Here is a 15,418-nt window from a genome sequence, read left to right as displayed (position 1 = left end):
AAGGATCTCAATCACCTTATCCAGCGATTTCGTTAGAATCAGAAGTGGACGAGAAGAATTCAGCTCGTCCATCCATTCTTTCTATTTCAAAGTTCGTCTCCACAGACACTCTTGGGTTGTCTTCTTGAATAACAAAAGACGAAAGCTGAGGAAGATGCTGCTCTCGTGACAGCTCATCAGCGTGGTCCAGAACTGTGGGTGGCATCCTGCACTTTCTGGAGAGAAAGCACCTTTGCTTCAGGAGGAAGTGATAGTCAGTGGCTTGCATGACCTACTGTGTGAGACTATATGCCCATCAGTGTGTGGACAGGGTGGAGGGTGGAAGGAAGGGCCAGCCATTCAGGTCAGATACATTAAGATGTTAGTAGGAAGCCGTGGAAGCTTCTGTGGATCTATTTGGTAAGATTTTAATTAAATCCAGAATGTTATTGGCAGAATAGACGAATTGTCAGGGATACTTCAACTATAAATAGCCAAATAACAGTTAAATGAGCTAATAAAAAATACTGACTGCTTTTGGGGTGATGTCCCCAACTTCTCATGGATGTCATTAAGTTTTTAAAAATCAGAATTGGTTTAAAAGAATGGGAGAAGAGCTTTCATTCTTTTAGAAACTTTGAAGATTTTATCCTCCCAGAAAAAAAAAAAATCATTGGAGTGCCAGGATCAGCAACTGTGTTCTTAACTAATCATAAGCACACACAGGAATCCTAGTGGCTCACCCTAAACCCCTGCGTCCAAACTTCATATTCCTCACAAACAGATGTGACTCTTGCTCTGTGAGTCAGACCGTTTCTGAGTTTAGCTTGGCTTGTGGTTGAGTGACCCATTTGGGTCTTGTATTTAACATAGTTTTCTGGTGCTGTGCAAAAAAAAAGGGCAGAGACGAGTCTAATGTCATCATGATCTCTCCTAAGCGTTTTGGTGATGCCACAAAGGCAGAGGAGATCGCAGAGGGCACCTCAGACCTGGTTGCGTGCAATTGAGCTTATCGCTAGCTGTGTTATGGAGCGAACCCTTATATGTTCTAGTAAAGTGGCAAGAGGGATTCAGTTAGAGGTCTTCTGCGTTCCTGGGATGATGCCACCCACCGGCATAGATGTTTCCAGTTTCTAGAATGTGATCGAACTTTAAATTCAGCAAGTGTCCAATCACACGAGCCTTTTGCCACGTCCCTATCTATTTTGAGAAATGTATTTAGCATCTGGGATATCTTTACATTTATAGCTACCACGGCCATATACTGTGCCCGCAGAGACCTCTCCCAGTATTAAGAGTGCTTCTTTAGTGCCTAGAGATTAACTTTAACCAAGTGCAGGGCAAGTTCAATGTAAAAATAGTGTGGAGCTAAAATAGAGACTGTTGCCTGCTGGAGGCTGCCGTTAGATGCTTTCCTATAATCAGAATGTCTCTGGGCAGTGTGACCTTAATTAGCAGCTGCTGTGACTGGGACACTATTCCCTGGGCTGTGTAAAAAAAATCGGTAGACCAAAGGCCCTGGGGCGGGGGGCTGGGGGACCCTGAGGGCCCTGAGTGTACAAGTAACCCCCTCATAGGTATATGCGCTTCTGTTCTCTGAAGTACAAAATGTTGAATATTCCCAAGGTCAGAAGGGTCCTGATTTCTAGTCATTTCTCAAGGAAGACCAGAAGAATGGGAATCTTTTGGTATCCCACACATATGTGATGCCCTCTCTCAGTTGTAGCCTCTTAGGAGGACAAGGGAAAGTAATGCATTGTTGGTTCGCCTCCTCCGTGGTCAGTGGCCGTTCTTAAACAGGTGTTTGTTTAGTGTTTCCAGTACTTGTGTTGGATACCCAGGTTAAGCTTATGTGTTCTGTATATGAGATTACCTGTCTGCCTTGTTTCCCGGTGTGGAGGAGGGAGTGTGTGTGTGTGTGTGTGTGTGTGTGTGTGTGTTACAGAGAGAAAGAGAAAGAGAGAGAGAGAATATGGAGAATGGAGATAAATTCTAGCATATATGTGTCCTGTGTTGTGACAACACGGGACAAAAGCATGAGCCAACAGTGAATCAGAGCACACAGTGGTGTGGCCCATTAGCTTGCTATCTGTCCAATAGGTCATGGAGCGCTGAAAATACGGATTGAGCAATGGTTAGTAGGCATCGTGAGTATTAAATAGAGAGGCACAGTTTAATAGAGAAGTCAGAAACACACAAACGAGGCATTACTCTGTCCTACAAGCATCCCGCAGCAACACTGACAGACCAGCTCCTGGGCTTCAGACATAATTTCCCTTTACACGGAGCTCCATGTTCTTCCTCAATCCCAGGAGGGCTTTCCATCTGTCACTTCCAGGACACTCATGCCAGAAGAATTCTTAGAAACCATATAACCTCGCTTTCCATGCCAGGAGTCTGAAGGAGTCAACCCAAGCCTTGAATGACTGAACAGCTCTGTTAGTTCCTTAACTGTTAGTCAAACAAACAGCTGAGATCGAGGATCTGGACACAAAGGCGCAGATTTACCGTGGCTCCCGGTGGTGTGGCATGGGAAGTTTCAGCCTGTGGACATTGGCACCGTGGCTTGGGCCTGTGCTGAGTCAGCACAGCCTGCCTGGGTGAGCAAGGCAGAACAAAGCTGGGACCAGGGCCAGGAAGTGGAAGGGAAGAGAGAAAGGCGGTCATTCTGCCTGGAGGGCATGTTCCCAAGGACTCTGTAAGCTCCGTCACAAAGGTCTGTCACCTCCCCTCAGATCCAGGTTAAAGGCCAACTCTTTAAGGTTAAGGGCCAACTCTTTAACACTTGGGCCTGTGGGAGACCATCCAGATACAAACTACTGCATGTTTTTAATGGGAAGAACTGCTCACCATGGTTCATGCTAGGGTCCTCATGACTTGCCCTGTGATGTGCGGCATTTGAGTGTATTACTCTGTCATCTACAGTGTCACCTGGCTCATGGACCTCATACGGGTTCTTGGGTTTAGGTCCCCACTGCCTAGGTTTCAGGAATGTTGGCGCATTTTCAAACGTGTCACCACCCTGTCCTTTGAAAAGGAGTATTTTGGTGGGAAGAAGTATTTTATGTTAGAAACCAAGACATAGCCGTGCACGTTGCTGCTGGCCTGGGATGGGGGAGGGAGCAATCAAAAGTTTGATCTCAGTCCGGGCCCCGTTTCAGAAAAGTGAAGGCCGGTGATATAGATTAGGGCACCAGTCTTGTTCGGCACACGCGAGGCCCTGCGGCCAGCCCCCAGCACTACAGATTTACTCTAGAACGATAAACGTCGAGACACAATTACTTTTCACTCTCTGATGATGATTCTCAATTCGGAAGGTATGAGCGACGTCAAGAGTAGACTCCAGACATGAAGGAGGGGCCCCTGATGAACCCCAGCTCTGTCCTCTGTGCTGACTTCCTTCATTCTCTCTACGGGACCTTTTCTTTTGATGAAGGCAATGTGCACACACCACGCCTTTCGAGGTTTCCTCCATCCTTCTCCATCCTCCCTCTGTCCTTGGTCTGTGTAGTAACGATTGATCCACGGTCCCTCCTGAGCACTTTTGACTGCCCACGCGGCCGCATCTGCTTTCAGACCTGCAGCTGCCTGAGGCCAAACTTACCTGTCAGTTCACCCAACACAAACTTGTAAACATACCTAAAACATTATAAGGGGTTTTGTTTGTTTATTTATTTTTTGTTTGTTTGTTTGTGTATTGTAGCTTGATTTGGGGACCCTAACAGATGACATTCTGTGGCAGTGTCAAACGGTTCCAGGAGGTTTATTCCCGTAAGCCAGATGCTTCTTTGCATCTTATTTTATAGAACCAGTAACCGAGGCGACGAGTAAACCGGACTTATCCACCTAAAGTATGGTACTCTCATTCCAAAACCCATATCGCTAACTGCTAGTCCTTTCAAACCTGTGGTGCAGCACGCTCCATAGAAGAACTTGTGCCCTGAGCCATCGTGCCTGGTGCCTGGTCACCTTTCTATCTGCCCTAATTTGTTGACCCCTGGTCTCTACGTGCTCAGGTCCCCTTGTCCCCAGGGTGTAGGCCACAGGTTCTGTTGTGCAGAACGCTTCCTCTAATGCCTTCTGCTGCTGTCTCCAGTGCTGCTCAGGTGACCTTTATGTTGCTAATGGACCCAGCCTAGAGGAGCCCAAGTCACCTCCCCACTGGTGTCTGAGGTGTGACCTCTTAGTAGGTGGCCCTGCCCCTGAGCTGGACTGCTTCTGGGAGCAGGAGTTAGGGCTTATCCTTGGGATCTCTGTACCTAGCAACAGGCCCATTGTTTCTGGAGCCAGGGGAGGGAGGCTGTGTGTGAATTTTCTTTTCCGACACAGGGGGAACAATATGGTTGGCTCTGGTTAAAAGTTATCCTGTGAAACTTTTCAAAAATCAGTTTTACATTTGGGAAACAGAATCCGAGACACTGAAGAAATAGATTCAAATGCTAATCTGGGACCCGGCTCCTCTCAGCCAGCTGATTATATTTTTACTTTGTCAGATTTTTTTTATCTCCTATGAGGAGATTAAAAAGTCCCCAGGAAGTGAAAGAGAAAGGAAATTGCTTTTGTTTCTGGGGCTGACTGTGGAGTTTGGGTGACCTCACTGTGAAGCGATCCAGCCTGAGATGATCTGTCTCCTGCCCAAAGGGTAACATCTAATTGAGGGCTCTGATTTGGGGTGACTCAGAGAAAAATCAGATAACGTAATTTTAAAGACTGGAACTTGACAGCTACAGAAACTGCGCAAAAATAAAATCGTTGCCACCAGAACAGAGAGAAGCAGGATGCTCTGTGTCCACTGGGTTGGGGAGAAGAAATGTCCTTCTGTTCCTGGGCAAACACAAACTGGTTCCTTAGCGGGCGCTCTGACTACTCAGGGGACTTGGAGCCCTGCCCCCGACAGCATCTTAAATCTCAAAATACAATAGCGCCGACTCTTGTAATTTTGCAAATCACAACATTTACCCTGTAATTTTCTTTTCTGATGTTAGTTTGATTTTTCTGTCCTTGAAGTTTCCTAAGGTTATGAACATAACAGCCAATTTCTAAGACAAGAAGCAAATTTTCTTATTACAAGAAGAAGCAAACTCCTTCCATTTTTGAAGTCTTGCCTACAGAGCTAAAAGAAAAAAAAAAAACAAAAAACAAAAAAACCAAACCCAGGCATCTTGAAAATCCAACTTCATAAATGAGTGTTTAATTAGAAAGGAAAGAGAGCTATATTTGGAGAACAGACCAATTTGATTATATTTAAGTATTAAACAGATTAATTTCCAGGGTGGCCATTCTTTATTATACGCCTTTCATTGACATGAGATTGTATTAAGAATTTAATTTTAGCTTGCTCTACAAATTGGCCGATGCCCATTCACCCTTGGTAGACTAATAACATTTCTGCTCAGCCGTGGTTTGGATTAATCCTCATTACTGGTCTTAGAGAAAGACCATGCGGGTAGCCAGATGGCAGCCTCTTCTTCGAGTTATAGGATCACAATGTATGGGATTGCCTCAGCAGAGCATAAGGCTACTGTGAAGTCTTCAGGGCTGCCTCTAAGCTGCTAAGGGAGACACAGCTCCCTGCCCTTGCAGATTCCACCACGGGCGTCTCACTGTTGACAGAGCACTGATGCTCAACTCCATCCATTGCTCACCAACCCCTTCTTGGTCCTATTGGTCCTGGTCTCAAGCTTGGTCCCCTCAGATTGTGCTGCCTACACTGGAGGTCATGTGTGGCTTTAGGAAAATCGAGACTGTGCAGTGTTGTAAAGATCCCAGGCTCAGCAAAAGCAGCAATTGTTCAACCCTGTGTGAGCCTCCGTATGAGGAGGATTATGGAAGGGGATTCTAGAAATAGAATCGGTTCTAGAAATTTCTCAAGGTCAGCTCTTAGACTGGAATTATGGTGTGGTGACATGACAGGATTTTCCTCCTCTCAGGGAGTGTAGACTCATAACAAAGAAGTCCCTTGTTCCTCTTAGCCCTGCAACATGGTCACAGTTTAGGAATGCAGAAGTTAAGCCTGTGAGAAATTAGGTCAGTGTCATAGGGCCAGGTGACTTAAACAAAAAAACCCACAACAACTTTATGTGCTTATAATCATTCTTTTCATTTAGTTTGGGGCTCGTTGACAATGCTTGTTTGTTTGTTATAAGGCAGGTCTTACCATGTAACTCTGACCAGCCTGGGATTTGATCCTTAGACCAGACCGGTCTCAGCCTCACAGATTGGCAGCCTCTGCCCCCTAGGTGCTGAGATTAAAGGTGTGTCCACCACGCCTACCACCAATGCAGTTAATTTTGTTATAGGCGACATCTGCAAAGGTTTCAGGTGATGTGGCACAGAGACTTTCCATCTCTCCTAACAGATCAACAGCTTTTGCTCTTACAGAGGTGCCAGTTGTCATTGCTCTGGGTGCAGACTGGGACTGGGAAGCGGAACAGAGAAATAAGGGAGCTTGTGGCATCTAGACACCCAGTCTGAAGTTGTAAGGAATCCTTGGAAGAGAATGTGAACATTTCCCATTGCCTTGTATATAATATCACAGTCATTAAAGCCTTACACATGACCAAGCACATGACCACGAGATGGAGGAGGGCCATTCTTCTTGCCTAAAAACAAACTCTGTGAAATTGGCCCTTTGGAACACGCATTGGGTCTGGGGGCTGTAGTCTATTTAGGTCTTCCGGTCTCATCAAATGCAGGACCACAGCAAGAACAGTGTTCTGTGAGGGCAGGATGGTAGCGAGTCTGTTTTGTGTTTAAATTTATGATTCATGCTTCAATGTCATGATGACCGCTTATAATTGAGCAAAATTTAAGTTTGTCCCATGGCTGACCAAGGTTTGAAGAACGTAACGTGTAACTTCAGTCTGAAGTCTAAGTCGAGACTGCTGTTTTAAAGTTGTTCTTAGTTAAGTGGATATTTTGCTTATACCCCCTCCCCCTCCCCCTCCCCCTCTCCTCTTTTTTTTTTTTTTTTTTTGTTTCAGAAAGCTTTATTTTTACTTGGTCCAAGGCTTGGGAGAGCTCCAGGGCGGTTACAGAGCTGCCTAGTAGCTTGAGAGGTTCATTCTGGTGAAGGTCCTGAGGCGGCCGGTGCAGAGCAGAGGAGGGAACCCTTTGGAAGGCTCAGAGGCCTCCTAGTCATGCTTGAGAGTGAGGCACTCAAAGAGATGCTCGCCCAGAGATGCTGGGGCACACCTATTGTAGCCCTGCCAGCCTCTGGTTGTTGGCCCAGGCGGTTGCCCATCTTCGTGATGAGCTTCACCTCCTTATCCAGGAAGTGGCTTTCCAGGAAGTCACAGAGATGAGGGCCGGTGGGGCAGAACCCAGGGCATGCAGATCCAAGAGGGCCTGGTTCAGGTTCTTCTCCAGGGCCAAGGCAGCCTCCCTAGCCTCCTGGGTTTTACCCCATACATCTTGAGATGATTTCTGCACATCCTGGAAGAGCACGGCCCCCACAATCATTCTGCAACTTGGGGAGACCCTCGGTGCCCTCGCCTTCTCCTCAGCCAATTTGGGGAAGAAGTGGCCTATGCCCTCCAAAGCCACATCATCCCCATCAGAAAAGAAGCCCAGGGAGAGGGAGGTGTAGGAGGCCCGCAGGTGCAAGCTGACCAGGCAGTTCACCGCGGCTTCCACTTCGGTGGAATAATCCTGACGAATCTGAGAGGTCATGGCTGATCCGGAGTATGGGGCTAACCTCGAGGACGGTACTGGCTGGTCCTAGGAGCCGAAGGCAGCAGGAAGATGGTCCCAGAGGTGGTGACTGGAGAGACTCGTAAGGTGACTGGAAGCTAATAAAGTGGGAGTCCCCGGGTCTGTTCCATCCAAACACTGTTGAAACAAGACACAGACCCACAGGACCTCCAAGGTGCTGCTCTTCCCTCCCCCCATTTTTAAACAGAGTCTGTGATGGCCTTAAATGTACAGCCCTGCCTCAGGTTCCCAAATACTAGGGACTGCTGGTTATGCCACTACGCCCAGAAAATGGGCACGTTTTAATTTTCCGTCAGTTTGGAGAAGTGAGATTAGATTTGTTGGGGCTTCTTCTTTTATGGCTGTTTTAAATATTTGAGTTTTTCCCATGTGGATAGTCTGTGTTTTTGTTTTTGTTTTGTTTTTAAAGGCCCAGGAGTTCAGTTTAGGCTTCAAATATCTTACCCCAAAGCACACTAACTCTCAACTTAATAGATACAGCCTGTGGCGTAGAAGACGAAGAATCTGTTGGAGATCGGAGTCTGACGAAGGGCTGACCCCCGCTTTGTGATGAGGACTTGGCCAAATGTTTGTCAGGATTGATGGATTTGCCCTTACGCATTGCCTCTATGGTTCTGAAATAGGCCACACAGTAGATCCCCTGATTGCGATGACTTTATCTTTGTCCTCAGTACCCGTTTAATTGTGCGGGAGGACAAGGTAGCTGGGAAGAAGCTATTCAAAAACATCACCGCTGACTGGAATGTGTCGATCATTCTTGGTCACATGACTCTGAAGTCATAATTGCTTTCCTTTGTGGGTGGTGACACTGTCTTCCTTCCGTTTTGTGTGTGGTGTGCGTTTTCAGTTCTTGTTACAGTGCAACCTACATCCTGGTTGGTGGCTTCTATAGAGAGCCTGTGGTGAAACGCCCCACTCACAGTGAGATTAAACCCTCTTTGGATAGCTAAGACAGCCTAATGTCACCGAATTATAGAACTGAGGGAGAAATCAATGATGAAAACCATTCTCTGTTGGGTATCAAAATAAGGATAAATGCTAAGACCCCATTAGGAGAGGGAGGCTTCGCACGATGCACCTCACCTGGCCATACAGCGAGGGAGCTGGTCCCCATCCCTGGAGTTCACTGCCTGCGTGAACAGCTCTCAACCTTGTCTTTCAGCAGCTCTGGTTTTGTCATAGGGATAGGACAGTGTCCTGAGCACTGCCTCAGGAGACCTCTGATTGTCCCTGGAGTAGAGGTAGTCAGGGATTCCTCCCTTTCTACTGGGGGCCAGTTTCCCAAAGACTTTCATAAGCAACTTGGTGAGGGAGGCCTAGTGGCTGAGGAGCTTAATCCACTCCTAACTTCCCACCTAGGCAGTGCATCTGGGTGACTGTTTCATCTAGGGATGTTCAGGGACTTGGGTCAAAAGAAGGCAGAAATTAGAAGCTGTGTGAAAGAAATTTCGGTCTTTGAGGCAAGTCAGAACGGGAGACGAGACGCGTAAGAAGTCTGGTGAGAGAGGGAGCTGAGCCCTGTGGCTCCCTTCTAGGAAGCCTCCGTTTGACCTTTAAGGTTGCTCAAAATGGGACCGGTTAAGGGGGAGTACATTAAGAGTTACACGTGGGCCTTTGAGAAAATGAATTTTCTGACCAAATACACATATATAGTTAGTGTATTGTTGAGCCCTTTTATTGTCCCCTGAAGTCAGCATCATTCTTGAAGAACATTCAGACATCTCCTTTATTTACTAAAAAGCATCAAAACATCAATCAGTCTTTATCTCAGTTACCCGGTCTTAATGTAGAACCACAGAAGGATCAGGGCGTTGGCGCGGTCAGTCCCTGTTGATTTCACTTTCGGCCTCACCGAGTCCTTTAGAATCGAAACAGACTAACCCTCCCATCAACCAACAGGGTGGTTGTGGGGAATGCCTCAGTCTGTCACTTCCTCACTAGGAATAACAGCGTCTATCTCACTCAGTCTCATCGAAGGTTAGAAACAGCCACGCAGAGACCTCGGACCAAGACTAGGTAAGCCTTGGTTACTCTTCTCACCATGTTCTGAGAAAACACTGCTCTTCTTGCCTGGCCTTTATTACTTCCATAACCCTCCCCTCCTATCTCTCTTCCTGCCCTACCTTGAAGATGTTGTCCCGAGAGAGAGCGGGTCCCCCAGTGACTGCGCAGAGAACATTCTCCAGCTCTTTGTAGTGTCCGAGACTGAGAAGTGGTACTGCTTTAAGGAAGTGGGAACCAACTAATGAAGGAATCTCTTTTCTCTAACGTGGCGATGCTGAGTAGAAAGCAGAAAGTCCCGCTCATCTTCCTTCGACGTAGACGGACGGGGAGGTGGAGTTTAAAGACGGGAAGGGAGATGAAATAAAAAGCACCAGAAGCAAAATTACGTCTAGAAAGTGTGTATGAGGCAGAGCCCAGTGATGAGTCATGCTAGCCTTGCATGTTGGAGCATGTTTGAATGGCCCTTGGGCGGTTTGTGTGAAGCTTGGGTTTGTGATTATCGTGAGGTGGCTAATGGGGTAGGGAAACAAAATTCCCACACATTTGGTAAGAGGAACACTCGGGTGATACTCTGGTTCTGTCTGCCTGCCTCACTGGCTTAAGATGTCGGCAAGGATATGGGGTGGAGAATTTTCTAAAGCACTGTGTGGCCTCTGTTGCCCCTCTGTCCAATCAACTATCATTCCCAAATCAGTGGGACCCATGACCAGAGACTGAGATTATGTGTTTTTGATCACTGTTGGTAAACTCATTAATGACAGGTATCGTCTCGCCAGGGCTAAGAAGTCACTGAGAATGGCTCTGAGACACATAAGTAGGAGGAAGTGTGAGAATCTTACCTCAGCAGAGGACTTCCGGACTGGGGCACTTCTCATGGGGTAGGACCTGAGTGATTCTGTACCCAAGCTGTTTTATAAATGCTCCCGAGTCATATATAGTGCTCTCGGAAACAAATGGCCACCGAGAAATTATAGGTCTGCTAGCCGTTTTAGAGATTCCGAGTAAAACACTTCCCAGTGCAAACACAGCAGGACTGGAGTGTCAAGGGAGAGATAAGACAGGTTTAAACCCTGCAGAGCAACCCAGGCCACTCTTCCCTTCTTTGATTAGGACGGCCCTTCTGCTCCCACACTACCACTTGCATAGGAAGGGAAAAGGAAGAAAAACAACTCTATTCTTTTCTCCAGCCCAGGTGGTCTAGTTGAAGACAAACCCAAAGACAGACATAGACAGACAGCCTGACAAGAAGTTTTCACGGCACTGGTTGTGTTCTCTCTTCTGTATTCACTGTTTCACAGAAGCGGGAGTGTGGTTCTCACTCAGAGACAATCAAAGGCCAGGTCCCTCTGTGTCTGGTAGGTAGGGTCAGCGTTGTTTTAAAAGAATGTGGATTTTTGTTGCTCTGTTAAGTGGGTTGTTATTGATGAAACTTTTCCTTATATAGATGTCAAATTTAACAAGAGGTATGTTTTAGTGGAGTAATTGTTTAAAGCAGCTTACATGTGATACCGAGCATGTGTGGAGCAGCTTTGCATTTTAGAAGATGACGGTGGTCTTCTTGTGCCCCATATCTCATCAGTAACACCTTACGGTCACTCAGACAGAGGTCTATCAGGTGTGTTGGCTGGACTTAGTTCTCAAATGTGCATTCTCTGTCCCTCTGTCTCTCTGTCTATGTCTCTGTCTCTCTCTCGCTCTCTCGCTCTCTCTCGTGTGTGTGTGTGTGTGTGTGTGTGTGTGTGTGTGTGTATACACACATGTACACCTGTGCACACAGGGAGCAGAGGAGGACAGGAGGTGCCCTGTGCTTTGACTTTTGGTTATATGCAGGGTGCCTCATTGAACCTGGAGCAGCAGTTCCAGCAATTCCGAATGACTCTCCTATCTCAGTGTCCCACAGTGCTGTGCATACAGGTGTATGTGGCTTTTCCCATCATCTTAAAGGCCATGCATGGGTCCTCAGACTTTCACACTCAGAACTCCTGTTTGTGGAGCCCTCTCCTCAGCCCCTCAGATCATCTGGAGATGGTTGCCCATGATCAGAAACTTGATGAGGGAGTTGTTAGGCAGATTTGGTTAAATCGAGGGTTTTTTGGAAAGAGAGGCTTAAGTACAGGTAAGGAAATCTAGAAAGCCCACTTACTGGTCGAGAATAGAGTCATCATAGGCCAAACAGTTTTCATTTCGCATTTTGTCTATGCCGAGTCTAAAGGTGGGGTGGTATCTTTGTTTCTGTGACTCACTAAATTCATTCTTAAACGACACAACTTTTTAACATGCTGCGAAAGCGTCGCTTCTTGATTAAAAATAATTTTAACCTTTAGTTTTATATGCATGGATGTTTGTGTGCATGAAATCTTGTGTACATGCTTGCAGTATCTATGTAGGCCAGAAGAGGGCATCAGATTTTTTTTTCCCTCCAGGGAATGGAGTTCTCCATGGTTGTGAGTCACCAAGTGGGTGCTGGGAATGGAATTGTCTTGGTCAGGGTTTCCATTCCTGCACAAACATCATGACCAAGAAGCAAGTTGGGGAGGAAAGGGTTTATTCAGCTTACACTTCCACATTGCTGTTCATCACCAAAGGAAGTTAGGACTGGAACTCACACAGAGCAGGAAGCAGGAGCTGATGCAGAGGCCATGGAGGGATGTTACTTACTGGCTTGCTTCCCCTGGCTTGCTCAGCTTGCTTTCTTATAGAACCCAGGACCACCAGCCCAGGGATGGCACCACCCACAATGGGTTGGGTCCTTCCCCCCTTGACCACTAACTGAGAGAATGCCTTACAGCTAGGTCTCATGGAGACATTTCCTCAAGAGAGGCTCCTTTCTCTGTGATGACTCCAGCTTGTGTCAAGTAGACACACAAAACCAGCCAGTACAGGAAATGAACCCCTCTCCTCTGGAAGAACAGCCAGTGTTCTTAACCACCAAACCATCAGTTCATCCCAGTTAGGTGATTTTGTGTGTGTGTGTGTGTGTGTGTGTGTGTGTGTGTGTGTGTGTGTGTGTATACACATATATTTACTTATACATATATCTATACATGCATATATATGTACACACATATAATACATACTATATATATATATACATCTTGTAGCATTGGAGGTTGGTACCCTGCAATTCTAAGGATTTTAAATAAGCAAGAAATGTTCATGGCACACCGGTTTTCAATGAATAAAACAAACTATATAATATAACCTTAGCTGAGGCAGTATGTAAATATAGACATTACAGTTGCAAACACAACAGGTAGAAGGTGGCTAAAATATGAGCACTTTTGTGGACTGTTTTATCTAGAAAACCCGCAGTTAAGGGATAAGGGAAAGAAGCCTCTGAGGAGTTCTACTAATACAGCCAGCTTGCGTCTCACCCCAGCTTGTCTGAGTCAACTCTTCCCATCATGCTTAAAGTCACGATGTCTGCAGGCCAAATTGTGGTCTCAGGTGGCTGATACTTCTCTGAAAAGACAATTTATCAAAATTGGAATCAGAACTTTGTTTGGTGGGAGAAGGTCCTATTAATGGTTGGTGATTTTCTTGGTCAAGGGGCATCAGGAGATAATGAGGAATTTTATAGGTTTCAAAGGCATTCCTGATGGAAAGGCTCACAGGGGGAGCATCCCACAAAGAATGCCCTCCTGTTGGCATCAAGCCCTAACTGTGCTCACCTAGGTAAACTTAAAGGAAGCTGACAGTACAAAGGTCACTTGTTGGAGGGACCTACCTGAGTAGATGTTGTCTCATCGAGAGACTCCGGAGGGCTTCAAAGCTCCTTGGTACACAGTTCGCAGAGATATATTTGTTTCCATTGTCTGAACTTTAAAGCTCGAGATCTCCTGCTGCGATGGAAAACAAAAGTCCAGTGGTTCATAAGGTGAGAGGGGGATTCAAGTCCTTGCCCTCCTCTCCAGGCAACCAAGGAATCCTTAGGCATGGCTGGGAGAGAACTCAGAATGCAGGGAGTACTCTGGGAAGTGTTACTAAATGGACATAAAAGTTAAAGTTAAAAAAAAAAGCTGTAAAATACTGAACGTGAAATGCAGGACATCTGTGATGTTTTTGTTTTAGAAAAAATTTTCTACTGACCACACACACACACACACACACACCCCATATCAAAAACCTCTTTCTAAGGTCATTTTCTAAAGGAACTGTTAGGCCTTCCCAGTGGAAAAGATAACTTCCTCTAAATGGGATGTGTGATCTCATAAGGCTTAACTTCCTCACTGTAGAGAGCTACGCATAAGTATCTGTGCATGCGTCCTCCTGCATGTGTGCTCCTGCATGTGTGCTCCTGCATGTGTGCTCCTGCATGTGCTCTTCTGTATGTGTGCTCCTGCATGTGTGCTCCTGAATGTGTGCTACTGCATGTGTGCTCCTGCATGTGTGCTCCTGCATGTGCTCCTGCATGTGTGCTCTTGCATGTGCTCTTCTGTATGTGTGCTCCTGCATGTGTGCTCCTGCATATGTCCTCCTGCATGTGTGCTCCTGCATGTGTGCTCCTGCATGTGTGCTCCTGCATGTGCTCTTCTGTATGTGTGCTCCTGCATGTGCTCTTATGTATGTGTGCTCTGCATGTGTGCTCCTGCATGTGTGCTCCTCTATGTGTGCTCCTGTATATGTCCTCCTGCATGTGTGCTCCTGCATGTGTGCTCCTGCATGTGCTCTTCTGTATGTGTGCTCCTGCATGTGCTCTTCTGCATGTGTGCTCCTGCATGTGTGATTTTGTATGTGTTCTTCTGAATGTGTGTTTCTGCAGAGCTGTCACAACAGGAAGTGTTTTGAAAGCGTAGGAGGAACTCCCAGGTGACAGCAGTCCTGGTGTTTCCATGGATCCTCAGACACGTGCTGACCAGTTTAGATTTGTCTCCTTCCCTCATTAGCTACACCTCCCAGGAGCATAGGAATTGCTCTCTCCCCACCCTGCATCCTCACTGTCCACTGACAAGCTTTCCAGAGCACATGACTGCCTTGCCACTCCCTGACACGTCCCGAGCTGTCCTCTCTGTCTGCCCGTCTTGCTGCGTGTGCCTCCCAGATGCTCCCCTTGCCCCAGCAATTCCTTGTCATGCACACAGGGACTTTTCTGAAACGTAAGTTCATTTATGGTACACATCCGTTCTGCTTGAAACTCTGCGACAGTTTCCGATTCCCCGAGAGCACCTCCAGCTGCTTAATATTTCTCTTGTCCTAGACGCCATACAGGGCCTGTTTGCTTTCACTGCCCTTTGTGGCTTCAGCTCGTGTTACGTATGGGTGCAAAGGAGTTTCGAGGTGTCCAGCTCTGGCGTGCTATGCTGCCATCATCTTGTAGCTACATACTCCAGTTTGAACTTCCTTTCCTTCCCTCCCACGATCTACCGTACATTTTGCAGTAGCATTGGACACAGCCCTCTTCCCTGTGGCTTTGCCTGCCTTCCCTGTGGGTCGGATGCACAGGATCCCCAGGTTTTCCTATGTTGAGACTGTGATCCTCGGTACCTCCATCCGACTGGCTACACATAAAGACCTTCGAGGAACCGCTGAGGTCAAAGCCAGTGTTCTCAAGAGACAGTAGGACCTGCTGATGTTCAGAAGGAAGGCCGCATGGAGACACAAGAAAATGGCCCCTTGCCAACCCAGGGAAGAGGCCTGTGTGAGGCCAACCCTTCTATACTCACATCTTTGAATTCCAGCTTTCCTGAACTTCAAAAAGAAAAGGTGGTAACTCGAGCTGCAC

At 46.8% G+C, this 15,418-nt stretch overlaps 1 protein-coding gene and 1 long non-coding RNA gene across 4 annotated transcripts in view; one reads left to right on the top strand and one right to left on the bottom strand.

Annotated features, from left to right (window-relative positions):
• Arhgap28 (Rho GTPase activating protein 28) overlaps nucleotides 1–15,418 on the top strand; it is a 166,928-nt gene that overhangs the window by 22,533 nt on the left and 128,977 nt on the right. The window lies entirely within an intron of this gene.
• On the bottom strand, nucleotides 12,221–13,611 carry LOC120094776 (uncharacterized). Of its 2 annotated transcripts, XR_015629880.1 has the most exons (3): nucleotides 13,424–13,582; nucleotides 13,071–13,158; nucleotides 12,221–12,321 (listed from the first exon to the last, which is right to left on the bottom strand). It is a non-coding gene; the product is annotated as an uncharacterized LOC120094776 (long non-coding RNA). The 2 variants fall into 2 exon arrangements; XR_015629879.1 differs by lacking the exon at nucleotides 12,221–12,321 and having other exon boundaries at nucleotides 12,956–13,158; nucleotides 13,424–13,611.

Source organism: Rattus norvegicus, chromosome 9 (genome assembly GCF_021556685.1).
Source record: "Rattus norvegicus strain SHRSP/BbbUtx chromosome 9, alternate assembly SHRSP_T2T, whole genome shotgun sequence".
NCBI classification, from domain to species: domain Eukaryota; kingdom Metazoa; phylum Chordata; class Mammalia; order Rodentia; family Muridae; genus Rattus; species Rattus norvegicus.
Note: the sequence above shows the minus strand (reverse complement) of the source record. Positions and strands in the feature narration are given on the sequence as shown.